The sequence below is a fragment of the Eleutherodactylus coqui genome, chromosome 7 (assembly GCF_035609145.1).
Source record: "Eleutherodactylus coqui strain aEleCoq1 chromosome 7, aEleCoq1.hap1, whole genome shotgun sequence".
Taxonomy (NCBI): Eukaryota; Metazoa; Chordata; class Amphibia; order Anura; family Eleutherodactylidae; genus Eleutherodactylus; species Eleutherodactylus coqui.
The window spans coordinates 85179324-85186595 of record NC_089843.1 but is presented as its reverse complement, the minus strand read 5'-3'; positions in this window follow the sequence as shown (position 1 = coordinate 85186595).

Sequence of the window (7272 nt, the reverse complement as noted above, 5' to 3'; positions counted from 1 at the left end):
TGTAACAGCGGGGGAGCATCAGAGATGCAACCCCCGCTGTTAACCCCTTCCCTGCCTGTGATTGCTGTAATAAGCGATGAGGCATTGCAGGAGAGAAGTCCTGCAATGCCTTATCATAGCGACAATTGGTCCTATGGTGTAAGTCCCCTAGAGGGACACAAATGGTGTAAAAAGAAGATCAGAATAATATACAAAAAATAAAAATGTAAAAAAAATGTTAAAAACCCCTTTTTTTATGCTTTTTCTCATATTAGCACAAAAAAACTCCAAAAAACACATATTTGGTATCGTCGTGTCCGTAAAGACATGCACAATAAATTGAACACACTTTTTATCCTCCACGGCAAAAAGCGTAAAAATAAACGCTAAAAAACTGAGCAAAATGCTAATTTTTAGCATTTTGCCTCCCAAAAAACGCAATAAAAGTGATCAAAAAATGTATGTACCCCAAAATAGAACCAATAAAAACTACATCTCGTCTCGCAAAAATAAGCCCTCACAGAGCTCCGTACATAGAAAAATAAAAAAGTTATAGGACTTTGAATGCAGCGATTTAGAAATAAAAATTTCAAAAAAAAGGGTTTTTATTGCAGAAAAGTGGAAAAACCTAAAAGAAAATAAGAGTTTTGGTATCGTTGTAACCATACCGACCTGCAGAAAAAAATGTAGTGTATCATTTATGCTGCATAATTAACGCTTTAAAAATCTATGGCAGAATTGATTCGTTTTCTCTCCCTGCGATCATAAAAAAAAATAATAAAAGTTTTACAATATAGCCTGTGCACCTAAAAAGGGCACCGATAAAAACTACAGTTCGCCACGCAAAAAAAAACAAGCCCTTATACGGCCGCGTCGACAGAAAAATAAAAAAGTTATGGTTTTTGAAAAATATAGATGAAAATCTACAAAAAAATCGTTTGGTCCTCAATGCCAAAATAGGCCATGTCCTTAAAGGGTTAATGTACAGTGTACATCAGGTATTCGGAGAAGCTGGTGTGGCCATCTTTGTTTGTCCAGAACCAGAGGTTCGCTTTAATCATCTAATATTCCTGTGCATAGTGATGCTAAATATATGTACATTGTGTCAGCTATGGCTTTGATATAAGAGCAAGAAAAGAGATTTTCTTTTTATACTGTTTTCACTTTTTCAGAGTTTTCCTATTCTCTGTCCATCGTCTTACTTTATTTTTTTAATATGGCGGCTCCTGTTGGCAGGGATACATAATCTGTGTGTGTTCTCTGCTGTCCCTACATAGAAATTACTGAAATCATTATCAGTGATCGATATACACAGTCACAATATGAGAACGGTGTTTAGGGATTTCAACGTCAGGTAACTGATTCTTTTGGTTCTATGCTACAGTGCAGAATTACAGAACAGACCGACAGCCTGAGCTTGCTGGTAACTCGGAATGCAAGAGCAATGAGTGCTGTCAAGGGAAGCCGTAATGGACCGTGTCATTAGCCTAATAATTTACATAGGTTGGATGGAAGGGGGTTAAAAATGGGCCAAAGAACAGTAACCTTTTCGGGCAGTTGTTATACGGTATGTGCCTTAACGCCTTAGTCATGAGGCTTGTGTGCATCTTAATGGCCAACTTTTTAATTTTTCCGTTGACATAGCCATATGAGGGCTTGTTTTTTTTTTAGGGAGAAGTTGTGTTTTCTAATGGCATCATTTTTGGTACATATAATGTATTGTATAACTTTTATTAATTTGGGGGGTAATTAGGGAAAGAAAAGAAATTCTGTAATTTGTTTTTGGGATTTCATTTTTCGGCATTCAGTGGGCAAAATAAGCAATGTGATAACATTATTCTCTGGGTCAGTACGATTCATGTGGGACCAAGTTTAGAATTTTTTAATGTTTTTCTATTTTTGTACACAAAGAACAGTTTTGTTTTTGTTTTTTTAAGATTTGCTTTAGTATCGCTGCATTCCAAAAGTCGTAGCATGTTTATTTTCCTTTTCATTGATGGAGCTCTGTGTAGACTTGTTTTTTGCAGGATGAACTCCATTCTTTATTTATTCAATATTTGGGAACATATAACATTTTGATTGCTTTCTATTCCATTTTTTTCTAGAGGCAAGATTAACAAAATCTGCAATTCTGGCATGTTTTTACTTTTAACTACGTTTACCACGCCGTGTAAGTGATATGTTAAATTAATTTTAATTTTGTACCCACTCAAGCTCTGATATGTCCTTCTTGAGTACAGGCGCCCAAAACTGTATACAATATTCCATGTGTGGTCTGACCAGTGACTTGTAAAGAGGAAGAACAATGCTCTCGTCATGTGCCCCTAGACCTCTTTTGATGCGCCCCATGATCCTATTTACCTTGGCAGCAGCTGCCTGACACTGGTTGCTCCAGTTAAGATTACAGTTAACTAAAATCCCCAAGTCCTATTCCAGGTCAGTGTTTCCCAGTGGTTTCCCATTTAGTGTGTAATGGTGACATGTATTTCCTGCCCATGTGTATAACTTTACATTTATCAGTGTTAAACCTCATTTGCCACTTTTCTGCCCCCAATTTATCCAGATCCTCTTGCAATCTCCTTGCATCCTCTCTTGTGTTAATTACTTTACATAATTTTGAATTATCTGCAAGTATTTATATTTTACTGCACAATCCTTCTACCAGGTCATTAATAAATATATTAAAAAGAATAAAGCCCAAAATCGCCCCCTGTGGTACCCCACTAGTAATGCTGAACCAATCAGAGTATATACCATTTATCACTGACCTGTTACTTACCCGCTTACCCAGACCAAACATTCTCATTTTATATACCAACTTTTTATGCAGCACAGTATCAAATGCTTTGGAAGTCCAGATACACAAGATCCAGTGACTCTTCCCGGTCCAGTCTAGTACTTACCTCCTCATAGAAGCTGATCAGATTGGTTTGACAGGAGTGATCTCTCATAACCTCATGCTGATACAGAGTTGTACAGCTATTTTCCCTGAGGTACTCCATGACAGCATCTCTTAGAAACCCTTCAAACATTTTACCCACAATAGAAGTAAGACTTACTGGCCTGTAGTTTCTAGTTTTACTTTTTGATCCCTTTTTGGATATCAGAACCACAGTGACTATGCACCAATCCAGTGGAACAGACCCTGTCACTTAAATATAAGAAACAAGGGCCTGTGTATCACATTGCTTAATTCCCTTAAAACCCGAGGTGTATGCCATCAGGACCCGGCAATTTGTTTATTTTAATCTTTTTAAGATGGCTATGCACTTCTTCCTGGGTTAGACTTGTGACAGTTAGTGGAGAGTTTACTTTACTACTCTGTATCTTATCACACATTTCATTTTCCTCTGGAGAAAATAGGTATTACTGCATTCGGAACGACTGAGATATCGAAACTATTTGTTATTTATTGCGCATGGTGAACGCCGTAAAAGTAATTTCTTTTTTGAATATTTTTATTTTTATTAAAGAGATTTTTTCCAAATATGAAAAAAAGGAAAACAACAAGTAAACAAAAGAGGCACATTCCAGGGTTAGGTATACAATTCAAGTTTAACATATACCGTTTATGTCAGATGTTCAAACGAGCACCTTAAAGTAGGGGGGACCTATATATGTCCCACTCGGTTTTTCCTTCCCCGTTTTTAAAAATGATAACTCTTTTATTAATCTATCAACGCAGATGTCTGAGGGCTTGTTTTTTGTTGGATAAGTTCTATTTTTCACTGGTACTATTTAATGTACCATATAATGTACTGAAAAACGTTTTAAAAATTCTAAGTGGAGTGAAATGGAAAAAAAGGAAATTTTGTTATCTTTGGGTGCGACTTGTTTAGACAGCATACAGACTGCTACAAAAATGACCTGATAACTTTATTCTATGGGGCAGTACGATACCAAATTAATGTTTTTTTGTTTTTTTTGCTGTACTACTTTTATTTTTTTTCAATGTAAGAAATGTAATTTTTAAAAATTATTTTCTGTCGCCATCTTCTGACAGCCATAACATTTTTATTTCTCTGTCAACATAGTTGTGTGAGGGCTCAATTTCTGCGAGACTTCCTGTAGTTTCTATTGGTACCATATTGGAGTACATACAACTTTTTGATCACTTTTTAAAAAAATTTTGCTTGAAAACGGGGTGACCAAAAAAGCGCAATTGTGACATTCTTTTTTTTTTCTGACGACATTCACCGTGTGGGATAAATAATGCATTACTTTGATAACATCAGATTTTTGCAGATGCAGCAATACCAAAAGGTACCAAATACCTTTATTATAAATATGGCAAAAAGGTTTCTTTTACAACTTTTATTATTGCTTATTTTTTTAATAATCAGTAAAACTTTTTTTTAAACTTGTTTTTACTTTTTTTCCCCAAATGCGACAAGAACTTGTGATGGCTTCATTGGTCCTGTAGCATGATGTAATGCCATAGCATTACATTACACTGCGATCTGAATGGCATTCTATCAAGCCACCCTACAGGTATGGCTTGATAGGCACTTTGCAATGGCAGCCCTGGGGCCTTTCAGAAGGCACCCATGACAACCTCACAGCAACCCCCGAACATTAGTCGGGACATTTAAAGGGTTAACAGCTTTAAAGGGTATTTAAAGGGTTAACAGCTCCAATGAGCGCCGCAGCTTGTAGGAGCTGTTACCAACAGGGGTTAGCTGTAAGAAACAGCCAGCATCGACATTGTATGGAATGGTATCGGCCCGCGATCTCTCTCCATACATTCCCCGAATCTGCAGTACGCAACTGTACACCCTGCAGCATTAAGGGGTTAAAAACTAACACCAGAATTGCTATTTTTATTTTTATTTGTCTCCCAAATAACCCAATAAAAAGCAATCCAAAAGTACCTGTACCTCAAAATGGTACAAAAAAAAATTACAACTCTTCCCCCAAAAAACAAGACCTCACATAGCTCAGTCTCTGGAAAAATAACAATCTATCGATTTTAGAATGCGGTGATGCAGTTTCAATTATTTTTCTTTAAAAATGTGTTTTTTTTTCTGCAAAAGTAGTGAAAAATAAATAAATCTACATAAACTTGGTATTGCAGTAATTGTGCTGATCCAGATAAGAAAGTCATCATGTTATTTTTACCAATGATGAACACCGTAAGAACAAAACCCGTAAACAATGGAGGAATTTCTAAAGGTTTTTTTTTTTAATCTCCCACCAAAATCTTTTAATAAAAGTTATATAATACAATATATGTACCCAACAGTGGTGCCAATAAAAAATACAACTTGTCCCCAAAAAAGCAAGTCCTCATATGGCTATGTTAACAAGTTATGGCTCTTGCGATGTGACAATGAAAATTGCTTGATGCTTAGATCAAAAAATAGGCTTGTCACTAAGGGGTTATAACAAGTGTCATGATTGTGTCTCTTCATATTCATCACATCTAAGTCAATATTATCTTTCTTCATTATTTAATAGTTTTGAAGGGTCAATTCTTAGAATAACAGTAGACTACAAACTATGTCATTCTTACACTTTCAAAGTAACGATGCTATCCTCCACAAATAATTCCATGTCTTACAGACTCATGCACCTAGATCTTTGTAGTAAGTCCATTCTATCTATCTATCTATCTATCTATCTATCTATCTATCTATCTATCTATCTATCTATCTATCTATCTATCTATCTATCTATCTATCTATCTTATAGCCATCTCATATCTATCTATCTTATAGCCATCTCATATCTATCTATCTATCTGAGAAGAAATAAAGCAAAAACTTACCAGACATATGAAGAAATGCAAGTAAAATAAATGGCATTCTTGACATACTGTGAAGATCATATTCAGAGATGTGAATGCAGGAAACACATATGAGAATACACATTACACTTAGACTTCCTCTTCTTGTTCGTCACACCATTAATATCAGAATTCATTTCCCTCTTCATAATACTGATTTCTCTTTATAGTAGCTGCTTTTTGCTCTGATTATGGAGATATGGCTATTTGTAGCTACTTGTATGATTATTCCATTTGTGGAAAGTTCTGTTAAAACTATATTTTGACATGTTTTATTGGTTACTGACTTATTCAGAACAGCACCACAGCTATAACTAGAAGCTCCAGGGCTTTGATAAAAAGAAATCTTTAACAGACCCCCTACCTACCATGTGGCAATATAATAGTGGTGTCTTTGTGTGTCACAGAGGGGCCTTTGGACCCCCTCAACTAACTCTGCCCCCTCTATAAATATTTCCCTGAAATCACATCTTTATCTGTCTGTTAAACATCTCATTGTAAAACTATAAGCATTAGATGGATATTACACTCTGATCCTGGGACACAATTTGTCTAGCAACCAGAATGGAGCAGTTATATTGTCTGGTGCCCTCCTTTCTCTGCATTCTGCTGCCGATCACCTTATTCCTCGGGCCCTTCTGTAGTGTTCCAAGATGACCGCAACAATTTTTAGATTATACGATGCACACTGAGTACTAGTGGTAGATTGGTAATCTAAGACACTACACTACACACTGCTCTGATTTGACTATTGCTGCTCATGTGAGCAACATTGGCCAATCTGAGAGCAGAAATCCTGTCACTGCATCAAATAGTGACAGGAGTGCTGTAGCCTTCTTGGAAAATCACAGTTGAGCCCTCGGAGCAGATGGATTGGCAGCAGAACAGATAGAAAGAAGAATACCAGGCACTGGCATAACTATAAGGGATGCAGAGGATGCGGTTTCATCTGGGTCCATAAGGCCCATAAAGCCTGTCCTCTCCATATAGGGAGCCCAGTACTATGAATAAAGCATTATAGTTGGAGTGCCATGTTGCAGATTTTGAATTGGGGCCCAGAAGCTTCAAAGTTACACCTTTGGTAACTTCCCTACCACCACCTTTGGTCCCTGGACAAATTTTGTCCCCAGAACCAGTGTCACCTTAAATGAGATCAAATCTAATACCCAATTCCTAATCCCGTTAAACTATTGTCTGCTAGCAGCTTTTAATGGTTGGCTAAAGTAAACGATAGTGCTCTTCTACCTGATGACTGACAAATGTTTACCTCTAAAATCAGTACATTAGGTCATATATCTGTGGACAGGTGTGTGACATTAGGTTTTTATGATCTGTATATTTTTAAAAGAGGATGTCTGATTTAGAAAACACATTTTAAATACCCTATTAAACTATTTTGAGCCAGATCTATTCTACGTGGATTTTTGAAGAAGGGGAAGAGGGGGATGCAGCTGCGGTTTCCCTGATTGGCTTAGCTCTAGGAGGACACCAGAATGAGTTCACCAGCT